Here is a 23,117-nt window from a genome sequence, read left to right as displayed (position 1 = left end):
AAAGGTTGCCTTTCAATTGTATTCATTTTTGAATTCACTAACATATTGACTTGAAGGACAGCAGTTCAATTCGTGTTGATCCAATGTTCAATGCCTGTACAAATAGAGCGGAACATGCTGGAACGACTCGACTCGATTTGCACGATTTAGTTTTGACTATTTTTTTTTTTTCATATTCTACCTTCTATTTATTTTATAATTACTTAAAAAAATATCTGTGGAATGAATCAATTTTTAAGGTGATTGAGCTTTCCAAGTTAGTTGGTTTTTGTATACTTTTAGTCACTGCAGTATAAATGTCGCTATGATAATTTGCATCATAGCAGTGGAAATGTGAAGACATCTTTGTCTTATTTGACAAACGAAATGGAAACATATCGGGTAATCAATATTCGAGCAACGCCTAATAATATATCCTTTGTCGTCAACAGAGTTTGTTACTGACAAACGCACCTCGCCAACTCAAACACAATATGACAAGAATTATTTGCCTTGCATCGTTTTTAGTATAGGCTATTCTCGAATATTCCGCTTTCAAGTTTATTCATTTTTGTTACTGATCAGTGCTGCCATATGGAAGAAATATACCAATAACACGCGGATTTTTAGTTGGTAAATGAACTGCATTAAGGTTCCCCCAAACACACGCGACGCGATTCTATCGCATGGCGACAGCGATTCTGTCGCCGTTGGTATGGAAGCGTAAATAGAACATTGCCGGCAGCGACCGAACGATAGAATCGCGGCGACTAGTTGTCGCCGTCGCGGCGATAAAATCACTTAGGTCTGGGGGAACCTTTACAATGGTAATGAAATTAATTTCCAGCCTGGTTTTTTTGTAGGATATCTTGCCACGTAAGTCAAGAATTAATGTATCTTGGTGGAATCGACAAATCGAAACACATTTTTACCAGCAAAAATCGATAGATTTTATCAATAATGTTTACAAGTGCACACATAATTTATTCTCCATGCAGAGAACTAATACTGAATAAAATTGATGTGTGGTATCGAAAAAGCAATAATTCAGTTTGGACTATGTTAGCAATAATAATTTGTGAACTAGAATGATAATATTTGCGTGGTATTATTGCAACAATGTAGGTATAATTGGGACACATATATCAAGATTTTAAATACTCATAATTTGTCCAAAAAAATCTTGGGGTTGTATACAAGATACGACCGCTCAACCTAAACTACGTAAAATCAAATATAGTACACTGAGACCTTTAGACAGCTATGTTGTGCAAAGCATGGGTGTTTTCCACTCGTTTATGGTTGAAAAAATACTTGGCATTTTTTTGAAAACAATCTGTGTTGTTTGATTTCAGAATTCAATAATGAGGGCTATTTATTTAAAAAAAAAAGTATATTTATCAAGTGTTTATTTTTTCTGGATCTGCTGCTTATGTCAAGTTTGAAGGTAAATGTTTTTGATTCTAATCAGATGTGTTTGATCGTTTGTTACCAAATAACCCTGATTTCATAGGCATTAATTTTGTGTTTTCCATATCCAGTATTTTGCGCTCGGTAATGGCGGCCAAGTGAGTGACTTTTTGACATTTAAGAGGTAGAAAATATTTACACATTCTAATCGACGTAGGCGTTGAATTCTTGAAATATATTGGCACTCATCAGTCTTGTTCTCGAACGTCAAAATATGCTCTGTTGATTTTTCTTTTCGTTACAATTATTTATGTATAACCATAACTTCTTATTTCAGCTTCGAAGATTTCCTCTTCGTTTTTCAATTCACCATAAAACAACCTAAAAACCTGGGAATATACATAAGTCTGTTGATTCGCTTTTAAGTCGACCTGGCGAATACTCAGAAGGATTAGATGGATGTCCGGTTCGGACTCTGGTCACCAGGACGTCAGGATGAGTTTGACGGACATTAAATTTTATTTCAATTAATCGTGTTTAATTGAACGGGCTTGTACGGATTCGATGATTGCAGATTTTTTCCCAAAATTCATTATTGAGTTGGCAGAGGACAATTGAAAAACTGTATGTATACTTCAATGCGACTAAGAAAATTCGTCCGTCCAAAAAGAATTGTGTTATAAGCTCTGATAGTATAGTAGTATGTCAAAGTCCATAAGTTCGCCTGTGTCTGCGTTTATCAAGTCCATTGAAAGCAACTTTTTGAATTCATATCAATATTAGTCAAGCTTATCCAAAGATTCTGGTTCCCGGTCCGTTTGACTATCCGCCAAGCTGTTATTGTTCATTTTATTCTGGCCTTGGCCTTATACCAAAAAATTTGGTTAATTTAATACATGTTTAATTATGTCGCTATAGAATATTAAAGACATATAAAAAACTACAATGAAATAAATTTTTTCTTGTTGATAAAAACGGAATAATTTTGTTGACGAAATCGGAGCGTGACAAAATCGGAGCGTGATAAAATCGGAACGTGATAAAATCGGAACATACCTGTATTGTAATTTCATAGATTTTTTATCACCATTATAAAGATAAGTTTTTTCGGCAACACTGTTACGCGGAATGAACTTTTCGTGTGACAGGTAGAATGAAATAAGCAGACCAAAACAAAACTTTATCGAGTGGCCTCGGTGCTTTCCAGCCATTAGCACGAGAATAACGGACGCAAAGACCGGGTTGTTTCCTTCGCACAGCCCTCAGAATTCGAAATGTGCATTGCTACCAACATTGCTGTACCTGCATACCACTGTTTAAAATCGGGCATGTATCTAAACCTTAATCTCCAGGGGAAGATGATGTTTGGAGTTAAAATTGGACGAATTTTATTTGGAAAACACTCCCGAAGAAATTTCGAAGAATCTTCTTCTTCAATGGTTCTACATTCCAACTGGAACTTGGGCTGCTTTTCAACTTAGTATTCTATTAGCATTATCTCAGTTATTAATTAAAAGCTTTTTCTATGTCCGCCATTGCATGAGTATGTATTTGTGTGGCAAGTACAATGGATACACTATGCCCAGGGTGAGAAAGTTTCCAACCCGAAAACATCCTAGACCGGACCGAGCATCGAACTCCCCATCTCCGGATTGGCAATCCTACACCTTTGCTCGCAAGGCTACTTTCGAAGCATATTCTGGATAAATTCCATAAAGAATTCCGAAGTTCTCGAAGATTTGTTTTTTTGAAAATCTTAAGAGCTTCCGTTGGAATTTGCCAAATGCTTCCATTGCAAACCCCGAAGACTCCGAATCTAGAATTCCGAACAATTTTCATTGGAAATTTGCAATAATAACTATTGCGATTTTTTGCGAGCAAATCATTTCCTGTTCGAAGAAGTACGTCTACACTATTTGAAAACCTATACACACATACAGGCTATCCTCAAGTTGAGAATCCTTTTCCTATGGGTCTCCGGACCTCGTATCAAAAGTTCGATTTCAGAACGAAGCCATATTTAATAGCCTGAAATCAGCATAATATAAACGCGTATTGGCAGGTGATAATTCCTATTTTCATTTTGTTAATTTGTCGCTTGTGTTGTCGGGAAGGTAAAAACTGGCACCATGCCACAGAGAAATCACTCCTTCACTTGAAATAAATTTCATCTCGTTTGAACGAAGATATGCTTACCTTCGGTGAATCAGGTCTAGAATCATTCACGCTTTCATTTGAAGTATTATTTCATTTCAATTGAAAGAGTTTAGAAGAAAATGAATTCTGAAATGATTTCCGGAGGATTCACCTCAGACAAGAAGTGGCCTATAGTGAATTCATTAGCAAAGAATGAATCGACTGCACGAAAGCAACACCAGCTGGAGTGTAATGAAGTTTGGAACAAATCATTTTCCTTTTGTCGCTTCGACGATATAGAACCCTGCTCATGAGTACTACACCCAACCGGCAGTTGTTAGATTTTCCAACAATCATGTATAAGAATCTACCAAAACCTGTATAAGAATTGGGCATATACGAAATTGCTAGATTCTTATACAAATATTGTATAAGAATCTAACAATGTTGTAAGCTTTTCTTACATTTTTTGTATAAAAGTCTAACAATTTCGCATATGCCCATTTGGATGTAGCCGTCTCCTAAGGACACAACACTTACTATTAAAGCTAGCCGATAGCTATTAAAAAACTAGTAAAGCAATAGGAGTGTTGTACAATTTTTCAAAAGATATGCTAATAATTCCGATTTGGCCACTAGATCCCTTGCTACACAACGTATGCAACGAACCAAACATAAAACTATGCTTTACTAAGAAATCCACGTGGCTTTCAATGTTTCTGAAAATGTGGGAGTTGTTCTTCAGGAATTTAAGGGATTGCTGGTAGAAGTTCTTTAGAAATCCTACTACAAGAATTCTTTTGGTATTTCGGCCAAATTTTTTTCAGAACTTACTTGATTTTTTTTTAAATACCTCGTGAACTTCCTTTTTAGCTTCTTCTTCAACTTCTTTCTTTGATAAATTCTCCTGGCAGTCCATCGTAAAATACATCAGATTTTTTATCCTAAATTTGTAAAATCGAAACTCGCGAGAGAAGAGTCGTAGTAACCATCGCGATCGGTAGTGTTTTGTATTTTGTGACGTTTTTCGAAAATTTGCTTTTCAGCTAAAAGTTTTTGATTAGGTTTTGTATCCAATGGCCACTGACAGAAGAAAAATGGATACTTTTGGATTAAGAGGAGATATAAAGGAAGGAGCTCGCACGTCCGATGGGATAATTGACGACGTAATCTCGTGTTAGTGAATGTGGTCTGGTCGGAGTGTGCAATAGGCCTCCAGGTGGTTGGTGATGTCATAGTTTCGGTAGAAAGTGGCTGCTCAATTCCCGCTTTTCTGTACTTATTTACTGTTCCAGCAATTTGGTGAGACCAATCCGATATTCTGCATTTAAAGCTTTTTATTCTAACTATATAGCTCTAAAATTGTTTTCTCATATATGTGGATGCCACTCATACATTTTCCTTCATATTGCTATGATAATCAACGTTTAGATAAAGTGTTGTGCTCAATATTTGTTTTGCCCCTTTCGTGTTTTGTATCTATTATAAATGTTGGTATTATATTCTTTTCTCCATAAAGTCCAATCGGGTGTCGCTTTTTATGTGGTTTGTTTTCTGTTGTTTCTGGTCAGTAAATAGGTTAATAAATCATTGAGTTAACAACATGGAAAAATCCACATAAAAATTGAGTAATATCAGGTGGAATATAAAAAGTATATAAAAAGTAGGTGGTATATAAAAGGTGGTATATAAAAAGGAATATAGATCAAGAAATTGATATACACCCGATTCTGTTTTTACACGGATTTTTTTTACACGATCGTGTAAAAAAAATCCCATACAAAATTTTTGCAAAGTTGCTCCATTTTCCATGATTCGTCGAGAAATCATAAAACTTTTTTTACACGGATTTTCAAATTTTGAACTGAAAACTTTTTTTACACGGAACGCATCCCCCGTGTAAAAAAAGAATCGGGTGTAATCCAAATGCATGAAAAGCGACCCTCGTGTATGCAAGTATTTCATATACACTGAAAATTTACATTTCGTATGGTGTTGATCATATAGCCCCGTCGTACGAAATTTTCTACTCAGTAAAGGTAGATAACTGTTTGACAAGACGTAATTTACTTTTAGTTTGCCAATGAGAACCCATGACGATCGGGGATCATGCGTTTTGACATTCGCTGTACCATACAATATCAAACAGTGTTTGTGCAGTTTGTCTGGTCGAGGCTCTGCCAAATAGCACCAAGCGCGAACAAAAAATTACCTATTTTTCTGACCAAGCTTTTGTTTATCAGATTTAATTGATCACAAATCGCATCGGATATCCCTCAACCTTATAGCCGAGGATATCCTACAACAAATATACGTATAAATTTATATGAAATGATTTTCGTTTTTCTTTTGCAAAGTCAGTCAAAAAGCCACTTTGTACTATTTGACAGAACCCTGACCATATATTCCTCTAACGTAACGCACATTTATTAATCGCATTAAATAAATAAAGATAGCATCTGCGCTTTAGTCGAAATACAAATAAACAATCACTCACTTTGAGCGATTTATTGTTTAACCTCGCGATGGATGAACAATTAAACACTTATTCTGAAAGATCAGATGCGGAAATGCCAATACTGTTGTATACAAAAACATCCGTACTAACTAGTAAAATAGAAGTTGCATTGGTCACATCGCTTTCCATGGTGAATCCCGATCTATGTTTCTGATTACCCCTCCCAACTAATAAACTTCCTTCCCGTGGTTATTGTGGAGATGCAGAGGTATTCTCGGTCTCTAGTAGCAACAATAACCACACACTAACATTCCCTTCCTTTCCCAACTGACTGTAAGGACTTGGCCGGCGCCGTTATTGATTAACATTTGGGAGCTGCTGAAATGTGCACTTCGAGAATAGATGGTAAATCCCAATCACTATTCACTTGGATCGAAGAGCAATTTGCACCAGTTCTGATCAATCACGAAGTAGCAACCATTGATATGTACAGTCAGTCTAAGCTAAGGTAAGCTAAGCTAAATTTGTCAAATCGAAACTCGCGAATTTCTCCTGGAACTTTTTCAATAACTCTTCTGGATTTTTTTTCGCCGGATGAAAATTACTTAAAGAAGTCATCCAAAAAATCCTCCAAGGATTCAAAACAGGAATTTCTTCAAGAAATCCTCCAGGAGTGAGGAAAGATTTGAAAGATTTTCAATAGAAATTCGTGAAGGAATCGGATGAATTTCCAGAGGAATTTCGTTAGAAATATCCTGAAGAATTTATGAAGGAACATCCTATGAATTCTATTACGATTTTTCGGGGGAATTATAAAAAGAGTTTTGGATGAAATACCTAAAGAAAACTCGGCTGAATTCCGGGAGGAGTTAAGTAGTATACACACTAACTTTTTGTTTTGCGAGCTCGGCAAAATTGGGCACCGCTGTAACTCAGTAAATTTCAAAACTGAACTTCGGCAGAAAATTTCGTTTATTACTGATTCTCAGCAAAATATTTGCTATATCTCAGCAACTGAAACGTCACTTATACTGAGATTTCGGCAAAAATCATGTTTGCTGAAATTCGGCGGTGCCCACCTCGGGAAAATAAACAAAAAATGCTGAGATCTCGGCGAAAAAAGTTAAGTGTGTAAGTTTTTCCAGAAAAATGGATGAGAAATTTTTTGGAGGCAATCGCAATTAAATTTCCCTTTAATTTCATAAAAAATACCTGAAGCAGCTTCTAGAAGCCCGGGAGTGAGTGGTAGATGGGAAGGAATTCCATTTAAATTTTGAAACGAATTCAGTGAGAACTGCGGTGTAGATCTCGTAGAAATTTGTTAAGAGTTTTTGGCGGAATTTGTAATGGATTTCACGGGGAAATTTGTGGAATAGCTCCTAGTGGAATTTTTGGACTCCAGAAGAATTTTGGAAGAAATTCCAAAACAATTTAAGGACGAACATTTGGTGCAATTTATGGAGAAATTTTCGGAAGGATTCCTAGAACAATTTTTGAGAAACTTCCAGGGGCATCCCTGGATCAAGTTTTCGAAGGAATTCCTGGAGAAACCTCCGGAAAAACTTTTGGATGAACCTCCGAAAGAACTCCTGAAGAAAATTCCGGAAGAATTCCTGGAGGAACTTCCGAAGGAACTCTTGGAGGAGCCTCCGGGGGAACTGCTGGAGGAAATACCGAAGGAATTTCTAGATGATCCTCCAAAGGAATTTCCGGATGAACCTCCGAAAAAAATCCTAGAAGAACTTCCGGAGAAATTCTTGGAGGAACCTCCGTAGGAATTTCGGGTTAAAATTCCAGAAGAATTCCTGAAGAAACCTCCAGAGGCTTTTCTGGAAAAAAAATTCTGGAAGAACTCATGGAGGAGCCACCGAAGGAATTCGTGTAGCAACTTCCAGAGGAACTCGTGGAGGAACTTCGGGAGGAATTCCTGGAGGAACTCCAGGAGGAACTTCCATAGGAGTTCCTCCAGGAACTTACGGAGGAATTCCTGGAGGAACTTCCAATAGAAGGAAGGAATTCTTGGAGCCATTTCCGAAGTAATTCCTGGAGTAACTTCTGGAGCGATTCCTGGAGAATCTTTGGAAGGAATTCCTGGAGGAACTTCCGGAGGAACTTCCGGAGGAATTCCTGGATGAACTTCCGAAGGAATTCCTAGAGAAACTTTCGATGAAACCCCTGGAGGATCTTCCAGAGGAATTTCTGATGGAACTTTCCAAACAAACTTCCTACCAAGGATCCTTCGGAACCTACGAAGGATCTTCCGAAGGAATTCTTGAACCACTTCCGGAGGAACTCTTGGAGGAGCTTCCGGAGGAACTGCTGGAAGAAATACCGAAGGAATTTCGAGATGATCCTCCAAAGGAATTTCCGGATGAACCTCCGAAAAAAATCCTAGAAGAACTTCTGGAGGAATTCCTGGAGGAACTTTCGGTGGAACTCCTTGAGGAACTTCCGAAGGAATTCTTGGAAGAACTTCCAGAGGAATTCAAGGAGGTACTTCCGGAGGAATCCCTGGACAAACTTTCAAAGCATTTCGTGGAGGAACTTCTTTAAGAATTCGTAGAAAAATTTCTGGAGGAACTATCGAAGAAATGTCGGGGAATGTTTGATACATGAAATTGATTTATGCCACCACGCTGCCACCGCTAGCTGTAAATGATCTTTCACAGCGCGCTGCTGCAGTTAAAATTTCAAACGGCACACTGGTCTAATCTGGGTGATGATTTTTGTCAGCTATTTATAACTCTTTTGGGGTAAAATTTTTGTTGTCGTGCGCAGGACTGATTGGGATTCAATAGCCATGTATCGATCAGTGAAGCTTCTCAGCAGTGACAGACTTCCAGCCGGAGCAAATTTTTACGGCTAACTAACCTTTCGTCGTCAATGGAACAATGCGACAGTCGCATCACGTGTGTTTGGAGAAACCTGAGAACCTCCTTTTACAGGTGACGTGAATAGAGTTTTAAACATAATTGACATCCACATGTGGCACTCGTAACGAACTTGGTGGTCATATGGCTACCATTTCCGCCTCATACGCAGAAGGTCATGGGTGCAATCCCAGACACCCGTTCCATTCCGCATACTTTGTATCTTTCCATATATTTCTCATGTTCTAGCAATCGCTAGAATTGGAAATGGGCTTTGCATACCGTTTTCATATTCTATCATTCACCTACAACTTTAACTAGTTCTAGCAGGTAACTCTTAGAATTCGAAATGTGTGAAAAAAGCTTGTTTCGGCATCCAATTAGAAATATGACCAGCGCCGTTATCGACCATTTAAAATACTAGAGCTCTCGGACTGCGCACATTGAGGTTGGAGAGCAAATCCCATGCTTCCATCCATCGGTTCCCTGTGCAATTGCGATTGTGCAAAATGCTTTGTCGGTAGCAGCCCATGCCCTCCTTGCATGGATATGTTGCAAAACAATGTATTAGAATGGATGACGTCGATCGTGTTCCAGCGGCAAATCATAAATTGGCTGACAGTGGCATCAGTAGTGGAAATTCATTTCAAAATTTTGATTTCCGGCGTGCGCGGTACTTCTTCGTTCATTCACTAGGTCAGACTTACGACTGACTCCGAAACGGCGGGCTTGGCCAGCTCGACACGCACGAAGATGTCGTTTACGAGGTTGTTTATAATGCTCGAAGCCTTCGATGAGTCGCGCTTCACATTTAAATTATTTTGTAGACCTTGTCATTTTTTTTCCGAGATCTCGGTAACAATTACCGATGACTCGGTAAAGTTTACCAAAATCTCGGTACAAATTTTACCGAAATTCGTCGAAATTATTACCAATATCTCGGCTGTTGGATTCTCGGCAATCGGTAAACCTAAATTTTCAAGTGTGTTGATGATGTTTCTCTGAGCCTTGCTGCCGCCGCTCGTAGCAATTATCGTCGCTGCCATCGCCCATCGCCGTAATGTCTGGTTGGCACTGCGATGCAATTGTCCTGCCGATTTTCCGAGAAAACCAGACTACGGCTTGTCAGAATACATTTGCATGGAGTCCAAGGCCCCGCCCCTTTAGGAGCCGTATCATTTTCATCGGCTTGCTTCCTCCGCCTTTCTTTCGTTCGATGCCAGTGCTTTTATACATAACCAGGGTCTCTTCTTCTCCTTCTTCTTATTCTTTTTTTTACTTCTTCAAAGTGCAAATTATAATCGCTTGGCATCGGCTTGCTTGCTCCGCCTTTCGTTCGTTCGATGCCAGTGCTTTCGTACATAACCAGGGGCCGTTCTTCTTCTTTTACTTCTTCAAAGTGAAAATTATTATCGCTTGGCGTCGGCAGCAGCGCAAGCGCTCTTCGGAGGGGGATGATGCGAAAATTAAGCATATGCGGTAGGGTAAATCACTACTTGGGCCTATGGACCCCATTCCCGGCTCATTGCACAGAAAGCTAATGATTTATACTGTTTAGTAGCCGTAGGTTTATGATTGATCATTTTAAAAAAGTCTCCTATTTATCTCGCACAATACTCAATATTTTTCAACCATTTATTTCACTGCTAATCGATCCAATTATAGAAAATAAAAATGTAGATTTCAAACTTTTGCTCTTCGTTGCAACACCACTGAGCCGAAGTGATTCTTTCCACTTTTACAAAACGGTATAATCAAATAAACACCTACCTGAAAATCGTCACAGTGCTCGATACAACCATTGCTTCAGGCTGTTTATCACCACACAATAATGCTAAACTCACGCACTTTAATCTTTTGTAATTGATCGTATCACTAGATTTTATATAAACATATCGGAATACATTTAAAAATGTATCCTCAAACCGAACAAAAAATCACCTCGGCCCAAGAACTTCTAGCTGTACAGTGCTGCCAAAAGGCCATAAGTCTTATTTTAGTATGAAGATAATCCTTCATCGTTAATAGGAAAACTGTCTAATACGTTGAAGCTATCATGTTATTTATAATTCTCTCGATTTCAAAAGGTGGAAAAGATATTGTTTTAAAGTATTTGGAATAAATTTGGATGAGTAAATATATCTTCTCAACAAAATAAAAATGATTATGAATAATACCATCTGACATCTTGTTGTCGTGGAACGTGCATATTTTTGTTTACGTCGCATTTTCTACCGTCCCGAGAGAGAGAATGAGAGTAAGATGTTGAGAGATTGAGTAAAATATTGCGTATGCCGAGGAGATTTGGGGATAAGCAATCGCCTATGACTGAAATGAGTGCTGCACCATGTTAATTTAAATCAAATAAAAGCTTTTTCAAGCGGTGTTTAGCAAGAATAACTATTTTTGAAGCAGAGGTGAACCCCATCGCAATATTACACGGCCCACAAAATTCAGAAAAGTTGCCCCTAGTCATAAATATCAATTAAATAATGCAGTCGTGCGCATGTTAGGCCGGGAATGGGGTGAGAAACCCTATTTCGAAAAATTTCGTTTCAGGTGGTTCGAAACGAAATTCCGCGGAATTTCGCGGAATTTGAGCATGGCGAAATCTGATTTCTTGATTTCGTTTCGTTTCGTAAAATTACAAAAGTTTCGCTAGAAAAAACTAGCTTCTAACGAAATTTAACGGAATTCCGCGAAATTTCGAAACAAATATACACACTTTATGTTAACGAAAATTTTGGCTGCGCCGCTGAACAAAATCGTAAAGTTGTTTTCAAAACTTTATGGAATACAATTTTTTTTATTAATGCTTACTACATAACCCCATTCTTAGTCGACAAATATGCATGTAGTTTTCTTCTATAAAACGTCTTCGGTGTTCCATGATTAAAATTTGAATTTCGTGATATTTTTTTTACTATTTGCACAATATGAATGCGGAATCAATCGTGTTGCTGGTGGTCATGGGACGGCAGCTAGTCCGGGAGAACGCGAAGTGATACAAATCTACCTCGCGTAGCAGAAATTGGTTTAACTAGTGTGCAATCGATAGTGTTGATGCTGATCACGCCAGCTAGTGTGGGAGAACGCGAAGTGATAAAACTAATGTCTGCATCGAAGAGCACAATATTATTTAGTGCAGAATCGATCGTGTTGTAGAAGCACATTGATCTTGCGTTGGATTGATTTGAAACACAGTTTTCGTCTTCTTGTTTTCAAAATAACTTCGTAATACATATTTTATCGCTTACCAAGGGGTTTCACACGAATTACCTTCTCAACTAACCAACGATTCCTTTCCCGTAGCGCTCACGGAGATGCAGAGCGTTCTAGTCTCTTATAACAATGAGTGTTAAACTAATTTTTCTCTAAATTGACTATAAGCACGTGACCAGCATCATTATTGGTCATGAATTGGAAACACCGAAGGAAGTATACAATAAGAATAACTTTTTGTATCCTAAGAATATTATTTAATTGGTGAGCTGTGCATATTTGCTGTTTCTCGCCAAACATGATTAGCAACTACGATGTGTACAGTTAATCACTAGCTCTTCTTTGACGATTTGCACAATATGTAAGCAGAGCCGTAGCGTGGACTGCTAGCGCCCTTGGCAAAACCATGATTTGGCGCCCCTCTTTTAGTTATAAAAATGGGAAAATTTAACAACAATTTGACAATTTGAAATGCATTAACAGTAAAATTAGAAGGTTTAGTGGTTTAAAGATGCTTTAAACATCATTCAATACTGTGAAGAGAATCAGTGTTGGGAAATGTTCAGTAAAACACTGTGATTATGCGAATGTTTACATTTTATCCGATCAAATTTCACGCACCGCACAAACCGAAACAGTTTTCCAAAAAAAAATGTACGCCTCATTGTGACATTTTTTTTTTTACCGATGAGGCAAACTGTTTGTATGTTCCTGTCTGCTGCTGCGTGAGAGTCGAGCGGTCGGTGCAGTCAGCAGATTTCTTGTTTCGGTTCGTGCACAGCGCAAACCGAACAGATTCGAGTTTAATTGCCTGTGGTGCAAAGCCTAGAAAGAATGCTAGCCGTTGGTACTAATTCATTAGTTCTAGTCTCTAAAATGAGCAAGGAGTAGAGAAATAATCATTTACCACCAAAAACGGTCATACGTCGTGAAATGAGTGAACAGAAACATTAATTGTGGGGAGAGAAAATAAAAAAATCATATGGTGACTGTCGTCTGCTTGGTCGTGGCTGCTGCTGCGGCTGCCGTGTTTTTGTTTTACTTCGGGGCAGATTTAATGATAAAAAGAAATGTCAACCGTTCCCGTCCCTGGAAGAGAACAAGAACTTTTGTTCCTGAAATTCATTTGAATTGCAGAATGTCCATCTAAGATTTGTTTCCATTTGGTGATACTTTTTTGATTATTTCACAAGTTATTTAAGCGACCGTGCTGGAAGTTCATTAAAAATGTTAAGGATTTTTTCAAAGCCTACACACGCTGGGTCTAGTTGGGTCAATAAAATCCAGCTCTGAAATGCGCCGGTCGATTATCGGAATCGGACCTATTCGCGTCAAGGAAAATCCAATTCTAGAGTGGGTCTGATGGTGTTTTGAAACCACTTCTGGACCTAACAGAGTTAATAAAATTTCACTCTGGGGTGAGATGGTTGATGGACAGAGTTTCTACCGGATCTAGTCGAATCAGGAAAAAACATTTTTTGAAGTGGGTTTGAAGGTGGCCGGGAGTTGCCATTGAACCTATTTGGATCAAGTAAAATGTAGCTTTGGACCACTGAACCCAGTTAGAACAAATTAAATAAAATATAACTGTATGGTGTGTAGATTGGTTGGTGGTCGAAATCGCCAACGGATCTGTTTGGATCAAGGAAAATTCAAAGACTGTGTCTGTCGATAGTTTGAAGTCATTTCCTGTACATATTTGTGTTGATAAAATTCAACTATGCAGTGAGTTGTTCAATCGTCGGAATTGCCGTCCACCTCAGGACCAATATACATTTGATTATAATAAGAAGAAATGAAAAAAAAAACAAAAACGGGAAATTTACCTGAACTATAAATTACACAAAAATCCATACCACTACTTTCAGATATAAGAACAAAAGGCACTTCTAAATTTTGTCAATCGGTTTATTATGAATGTAACCTTTTAAAGATGTCCACTTAAAAAAGCTGAATAAATTCAAACCAATGAATTTGAGTGTGAATTGTCCTTTTTTTAGTTAATTAAGTTATTTATTTATCTCATATATTATTCATTAGATAGTGTCCTACAGGGCTACCCAATAATCGGACCACAATACAATAAAGTTTTAAAGCTTAGCAAAGCTGCTAGTTTCGGATAATCCTTTTGAATTGCGAAAGCTCCATAAAAATGTCCACCTCGTTATAGCCCTCGTTGTAAGTCTGGCATAAACGAGAAAGAGGTGCCGCTTTTCCCAGGTTTGTCCTTGATCTAGGGATGTAGAATAGATCCAATTGACGTAGACCATGCGTGGGAAACCAAAACTGGAGGTCACTAGTAATGCTGCAGTGAATAGAACCATGTACAAGTCGATGAAGCGTAGACACATCAAGGACGCGCTGACGATCAGTTAATGATGTGATCTGCATGCGACTTATTCTTCTCTGATATGGTTCATAAGGGTAATGGAATTTTCGCTTGAATGTATGCTGCACTGCTTCAATAAGTTCTACATTTCGCGAATAGTCACTGCCATCAAAGATTATGGCTCCGGAAATCCCTCGGTGGCCCTAATATGTTATAGCTAAAATTTTAAATCCGAATCCGATTCACACAATGTTGATAATCAAAATCCAGTATTGCAAATAACTTGTTAAATATTATATTTTTGTTTTTCTCTTTTTTCTACTGACCTCTTGGAACCGGTTTCGGAAGTCCTTGAGAAATCGGATTAGCAGTCAAAACTAACACAAATCCATATAACATGTTGATGTGGAAAAAAGGCAATATTTTTGGCTTGCTCTAGATTATTCCACATATCTCTCACTTGTCATAAGACATATCTCTACCATTGTACCAACCCTAAACTAAATAAATTTGTCTTTTGCTTATAGCGTAATCCTTGATTTCGGCGCCCCCTAAAGACTGGCGCCTTTGGCGGAGGCCAACCTGGCCAACCGCATGCTACGGCGCTGTATGTAAGGAACATTGCAGATTTGTAAACATTTCTAGATCTTCGCATGGAATTTGCAAAAATAAAATCCAGAACGGGTTGAAAGATCATTAAAATTGCTGAAAGTTCTTTACTTAACAGCAGTTCTCATATGTCAAGGACACACAGACAATAGCTCAGTTTGTCGAGCTGATTGTATATAAGACTATGTGCCTGTTAAATTCAATCGGAAATACATATCTTCGTACATTTTAGAAAGGTGCACAGGATTCCTCGATGATTTTTTTAAAGCGGCACAAATGCTGGGGTATTGTCTTATCGCCAATGGTATATGCGGCGAGAATGTGGCAATTTATCACAGATTGCCTTTTCTGTTATTGTAACTCTTTTGGTCGCAAAACTGTTATTCGACCTTGAAAAAGTGAAATCAGAATTGCGTACACAATTTAATAAAAATTCCGCGGAAAAAAAAATAAAATTTCGTTTCGTTTCGAAAAATTTCGAATTAAATGAACCTTGATTTCGTATCGTTTCGAAGTATTGAAAGACATCTTTATTTCGTTTCGTTTCGATCCGAATCAACATAGACATTTTAAATTTCGTTTCGTTTCGTTTCGTTAGGAAAAAGTGTGTTATCGCATACCCTTAGCGAAAATTGATTCGCATGGATGGTGTCTATCGCGTTTTAGCGGTAACTTATCGAGTGGCTGACATTAGGGTCAGTAGCAATGAAATTAATTTTTCTCTGATTCTGCTTCGGTTTTGTCGCTGCTTGTGATTGGGAAGGTGTATTACTGAAAACGAATGGGTTCTTTTTAGAATCATAATTTCACACGAGAGAAGATTGAGCCGAGACAAATATTTTTCTAAGTACAAATCATAAGCTTTGTTGCTGCTTGTGATTGGATAGGCGTATTGTGGGAAACAAATTGGTTCTCATCATAGCCATCATATTACATGGGAGAAGTTTTAGCTGAGGCGAATTTTCTTCAAAGTGCAATTCATAACAGTCTTCAAAGAGCATCCTCTTTTGAGAATGATTTGCAAAAGCATGCTTTGAAAAAATGATTCAGATTTGGATAAATTTGCATCCTCGGTGTCAATTGCTCCTTTGCAGACTTGATTGGAAATATCGCATCATTGATTCAAATCATTTCAGGCGATGATCTACCGAATTGTGAAACGAAGCATCAAATTGCCTTTTGAAAGCTTGGAACTCAAAGGTGGCTATGTGGTTATATGGCTAGTGCTGTCAGAATTCAATTGTGTCAATCTCTTGAGTGAGAGTTTGATTCTCCCGTTAAACTTTTTCGTTTTTTATACTTTATTATATGGATATGAATCGAGTGTTAGGACACACATGGTTATGCTGTGTCGAATGAGGGTATGTTTATTTTGACGAACAAAACTTCTAGCTGACTTCTAGCTTCTAGCTTACGCAAATTCATGAAAAACGGGATAGTTCGAGTGGAAAGTAATGGAATGGAATTATGTTTGACTGGTTTGAAATGCTAATAGGCACCTGAAGTACTAAATATGTTTATATTCGGGAAAATAATATCGGAAGTGCTGGTGCTGGAAGCGTCATATAAGTAATGTAAAATAAGTAGGTAAATTCATTTCTCAACACAATTGATTGAAGTTTTGATCTTCGAACTTCTCACTTTGCTTCTACAACCAAATGAGATTCAAATGTTATTCCTATTACAAAAGCAAAATATGACACAACATCCAGTTGCTAACAACAATCGTCTTCGCGGCGTAACAACAAAGAGGAAAGCAAACTGGTTACTAATAATACGCACCACGTGTTTGTCTTTGCCTAGAATCCAATGAAAGGATTCAATCAATGATGCAGTATTTTCCAAAATGATGCAAATGCATCAAAGCAATGATCACTTGGCAAATAGGGAGCATTAATTCTCCTGCTCCTTGGGTTTTGCATCAATGCAACGAATTGCAACGGAACTTTTGAAGACTGATTCATAATTGCTTGAGAGCAACAGAACAACGCCGTATTCAAATAAAAAAGGAAATTGCTAACAGTTGAGAAAATTTTCAATCGAATATCATCTTTAATCCCAGCAACTACTAATCTAAGAACCTACAGAGATTTCATCTGGTTCATGAAGCAGTTTCCTATCTGGATTGTGCTACGGATCCAACTATAGCGACTATAGTATACTCTGGGTGGCACATGTCTTGATCTAACGTTCACCCAGAAGTGTGGAATACAGGAGATACTGCACGTACTTCTCCTACCGCCGGCCTATTTTCTCGATTCTTGCCGAGGTAAAACTAATGATTTAGAATTAAACACAGTTCCCTTCATCAGTTATGTTATTTTATTCTAGAACCAATGCCATCCCAGTGAAGTGGATTAACGTCACTGATCGTCGTTGTTCCACTAGTTCATCTGCCAAAACGTTCGCTTTCAACCTGAATGACCAATCATTGACATCAGCCGTACAGTCCGTAGCAAAAATAGATAATTGCTCCTGAAAATGAAGCTTGAGTATTTGGTAACTAAATTTATATTTGAATCATAATGTATTTAATATGAAACATTCTTTCCGTTTTGTTCTTTTCTCCGTTTTCTACAGATTCAGCCCAACAGTGCATTGATACAGCTTTTAACATTCATCGGGACCACGGCGTACATCACTTCAAGCCAACATAAACAAACGGCCCTTTTCAGGGCCACCAAATATTCATGGAGGAAGTTGTTGAGGTTGTTGTTTACCGATCTTCTGTTTTTTTAATGCTGTGCTTATAGTTATAAACCGAAATGAGTTTAAAGTAACAATCGGGTTTTCGCCCATTTATTTCCAGGATATGAGACATGCCGAGGATATTCCAACCCAGATTGAACTTGGTATATACAAACCTTGCGGATCCCAAAACGAATCGATTAGAAAAAAAATTTTGTAAATCGGTCAACCCGTTCGCGAGGTAAATCTTCAGGAAGGATGACTCAACTCATTTTTATTATATAGAGATTTCAAAATAAAATCTTCTACACTTCACGTAATCCTACGTCCAATTGGCGGTCGTGTCTTGGATACAACCTTCTATTTTTTCTTCCTTGGAAATATAAAGTAGGCCCTAAACTTTAAATGACAAAAGTCAAAAAACATTACGTACCGCCATCGGGTGGTACCCCCTGAAACACACATCAATGAAGGCTTCTAAAGGTACGTGTTAAACAAACTTGCAGTGTTGTATTGGATTTAATTTGCCACTAAATTAAGATATCAAGTAATTAATTAAATGTACGGAATTATATTCCATGAACCGAAATCCGTGCACTGTGGACGGATTTCGTTTTGAGAGGAGTTCATTTTATTCTTATTTTGAAAAGATTTGGATATCAATAAGTTGATAAATGTTTCACCTTAGGAAAATAGAGACCCGTATCAAGCAGAACACATAACAAACATGTTAGTTGGATTAGAATTGTGAATTAGGGTAAAAGACCCAATAGTGGAGGAACTAAGCACACTCTCACACTCTCAATTGATACGGAATTTCGCTCACCTGTAGCACGTATTTGAAAGATTTCCTCACCATCTTTGCACGGAAACTGCTTGCACCGCCTCAAAATTCGCCACCATACTCTAAAATTGAACCTCCAATTACTGGTACTCTGTTCCAATAGTTGCGTTTTTTTTGACTTGTGTTCCTATAGTTGCGAATCTCATTGTTTTCATACGGGACTCGCAACTAAAGGAACACTACCGCAACTATAGGAGCAAAGGACACGAAATAATAAATAAATTTGCAGATACTTTACCGATTTTCACCTAATTCACGCACTATTTTTCGTTGCACAATGTTATGACGTGTCACGAAATCGATATGAAGTGCGGGTTGCTGCGTTAAATTCGTAAATTGAGCGTATACCACACTACCGCAACTATAGGTACACCCACAACTATCGGAACAGTGACCCTATAGTGACTTTTTTGCGATTGATGTGTATAAATGTACTGATTTCGGTGCCCCACGGTATGCAGTTTCTCGAACAAACGGTTCAAATGTTTAAATCTATTGAATTAGTTTGTTGATCAACATAATTTGACGGTTTCGTGTAATGCATTTAATATTTTTGTAAATATTTTGAATTTTATGAATATTTCTGATTAGTTTTGCACGTTTGAGTAAAAATATTTTCAAAAAAGCGACAAGATAAATATGAATTTTTCTAAAAGTCGATAAATTTTATAAATTTTGATAGGGGGAAAGACGGCTTTGGCAGGTTTTGTTCTATTATTGGCAAGGGGGTTTTTGACGACCAAATTTTATGAAATTTGGCCACAATATTCTTTGATATGCAAAGAATGTTTAGGCCAAATTTGAGCCTAGTCAGCCATAAAAAAACCCCCTGCCAATAATAGAACAAAATCTGCCAAAGCCGTCATTCCTCCAATATTGTGAATTTTTTAATTGGTTCTTCCCAGGTGAAATTTCATACTTTTTTTAGTGCTTTGCCATTAAAATGTTTGGCAATGTTGGACAAAATGAAGATTTCGGGTCAATTGTTAAAATATTCAAAATTATCTCAACGACTAAATTTGTAATTGATTGTCACAACGTAGAATGATTCCACATAACATTCTGTTATCGATCAAGAATAAACTATTTGAGACAATTTCTATAAAAATACGCCTTTCAAGCGTAGGGAGAAAAATTAAGCCAGTGCGCTATTTTACCGGTTCGCAGCTTACGCGGCCAAGTCTCCAAAAGTCCCCTTATCGATGGGTTCCAGCTGGATAAATATTCCTATATATTGCGTTGCCGTCAGTGAATTCCGTGCGAATGTGTCCGAAACAATGACCAAACCGGATGGTGCTAATTCAAATAGCCTTTTCATGCTATCTCTTCATAATCGAAACCGCCGCGACCAGCTAATACGATATTCATGAAAACGACTGTTTTGAATCGACTTAAAATGCCTTCCTTCCTGTCGTCGCCGTCGCCATCGCCACCGTGCCAGTCGATTTGGACGCACAAATCGGGCTCGAGAAGCATCCAATTCGCGCCCTGCTATCCGCTGCTGCCCCTTTGTATGCCGAGCGATGTGCCTTCCCGGGCCGACAAATGACAACGACCTCTGGGCTGTTTGACTATGACGGTGCCGATCGATGATGGAAGCTTCAGTGCTGGGGAAGGGGCACGCTGGCTGTGCCATCCGGTGCAGCGACGAGGGGACTCATCTTCATCTTCAACCTTTCAGCCGGCCGAGTGATAGAGAAAACCGCAAATTGAAATGATGAAAGCGAAAAAAGTGTCAATCAGTGTGGGCCCGCGATGAAATGGAAGACTCAAATTCCGCACGAATGGATGCAATCGTCGTCGCTGTGAGGCTGAGAGCTTCGGACGGCGCGAACCTTTTTAGGACGTCTGTACCACGGATGGAAGATCAGTCTGACTATAAGTGGGCGTGAGGCGGTAGGCGATTCGCGGGCTTTCGCCTTTGCCGTCGAAGGTACATCTTCAGATTAGGTACGACAAACGCCTGGTGCTCGCAGGATGGTGGCTTCCTCCAAGCATGGCGGCCAGCTACGAAGTGCAAATTACAAACACTCTACTCGGCTGCCAAATCGCGGTGCAAATGGAATGGCAAATTATTTCTAGAAATGAATGGAAATATGCAATCATCATCTGACACGACCTCTCGCTCTCCGCGCCGTATAGAGGTGGATGTTGGGCGGTTGGTGCCAATGACATCTTTGGGATGAAGAATTTGATCTTTTTGAAGAACTCTGCTTGTGTTTTTTTGTCAGCTACCTTAATATTGACAAATGGTATTATGAGTGCAGGTAGAGAGTCACACTGATTTTTTCTAGTGTTATTATTGCGTTTTATAATTGAGATAGAATCTATTACTACCATTAAAGAATTCAGCTAAGTGCTTCTTTTTCTTCAATGGTTCTATTGAGTAAAGTATTGAAAAGTTTGAGTAGCTGTGGCAGAGAAAATAAAACAAACAGAATAAATCTATAAAAAAGGGAAAGAAGTGTGCTTTGATGCTTATGCGTCTTATTTTTTTTGTTTAAATTTATAATGTTCTACCTTCTAACTTATTTTTATGATTAGCATCTTAGAGTTGCAAGCATCTACGATAAAATTATGGTTCTACTTAAATCATGTAACAAAACAAAACCGGGTTCTAAATTCTGCTTTAAATATACATCGTTCTATCATCATAGTTCTGCCTTCTGGCTTCACAATTCGGAATATTCGATTACTTACCATTAGCGCAATCAATTTCCGAGTAAACCGCGCGCATTTTCGAGAATTACGGCCAATACCGACGCAAATGCCCAATGGCTTATTCCTGTGCACTTCGGATTGCATCACAGCCCCAAACAATGCACACGGTCATTAATATTTTGATATGCTCGAGCACATTGCCCGTACGCGGCTCTTGGCGACCACCAAACAAAGCATACTTAATTCTCCGTTATGGCCAACGCATTTGCAGGCTCCGATAGGTGCCTGGTGCCTTTCTCCGTCCCACTATTTGCCGCGGATACGCCCCACATATCTTCCAAGAAATCAACTCCGGCAGCATCAAACGCCATCGCACCGCGCGTTCGCTCCATTCCCATTATGTAAGCCATTTAATTCCATTTGAAACCCATATGCCCATACGGCCCTTAATAAAATTCAATTCCACTTCCTTCATCGGCCGACTGAACGACCGACCCAAACGGGCCCAAACCGAACTGGACCGGACCACGTTTCGCCCACTTGACCACAGCCAGTTTGCAAATAGGTATTGGCCATCGGTTGGCTTGACGGTCGGTTGGTCCCCGTCAGGGCCCATTGTCATTGGCAACACGGCAGAACTGTGAACGCGCTTTGCGTCGGTTGGGCCTCTTCGCACAGGTACGGGAGCGGAATGGAGTGTCGCAATAATGTGGAAGATTTGAATTTAAATTTCTGTAGATAATGTTTAAGAATGAATTTGTTAGATAATTGTTAGATAAAAGTAATTGTTTGAATATTCAATAAATTTCTTTTTGTAAATATTAAACTTTTATAGAGATATTGCAACTTTATTATGGAACGAACATATTTAAGCCACCAAGTAGGTTCCTACTTACTTTCCATTACGCAAATGAGGTCGCTGCAGCTCCAGATAAAGCCCGTGTCACATTGTCGTTGTAGGCTTCGCCGGTTCGGTCCAGAAGTTGGTAATTAAATCAACATCTCGCTTTGACCACGAACCACGAAACCAGCATCCCACCGCACCGCTGCGCTGCGTTGCCGCCCCGTTGCACATTTGCCTACCTCTATGTAGGCACGCTGATACGGGCGCCTAGTGACATATCGCAATCGCATGATGGTGGCGGTGCGGTAGTCCGGTGTTCGGTTCTGATGGTGATCCACAATGTGGTTACTGCTGCCGGAATCCGATTGTAACCGGGACGGCCGGCAAGAATTAACGGTGTCGGTAGATTGGACGTGGAGGTTCTCAATCAATTGAGTTGAATTGAAGCCAATGTGAATGCACCTGAAATGATCTACGTTTGTGTTTACATTTTTTGAGCGCATCTTATTTAAACTAGTAATTTTGCAGAGATGTTTCCGGACGTCGGCCATTTCGATTTTTCAGTTTTGAAACAAAATCAGATCTCTTATCAGTGTGTAAAAACAATCCAAAATGTTGGGTCGAAGTCCGAATGTCATATTTCTCACATAGTATTGTATATAGGGTAGGTGTACCAGTCGTGGTTATAACACCAATTGTCGCACTAGTGCATTATACACCGAATGACACATCAAACCACCACAAAACAGGTTCTGATAAGTGAATCATATCCATAGGACACGATAACACTATGAACCTCCTCAATTAGAAACAAAGCATAATTAAATAATTAATATTGAGCGTCTTAGGAGAAAATGTTACAAGGTTAAAATACTTCAAACTTCCATTTACTATTGCGGAAGTAAATTAAATGGAAGTTTGAAGTATTTTAACATTGAAAGCATAATTGTAAAAATTCATTTCACTGATCTTGGAGTCATCATCGACAGTAAGCTTCAATTCAAGGAGCATGTGGGAATAATTACGTACGATTTCCAGCCACTATGCGTCTCCGAATTTCTCTGCTG

Source organism: Armigeres subalbatus, unplaced genomic scaffold (genome assembly GCF_024139115.2).
Source record: "Armigeres subalbatus isolate Guangzhou_Male unplaced genomic scaffold, GZ_Asu_2 Contig1343, whole genome shotgun sequence".
Taxonomy (NCBI): domain Eukaryota; kingdom Metazoa; phylum Arthropoda; class Insecta; order Diptera; family Culicidae; genus Armigeres; species Armigeres subalbatus.
The sequence above is the reverse complement of the archived record's forward strand: the minus strand, read 5'-3'. Positions refer to the sequence as shown.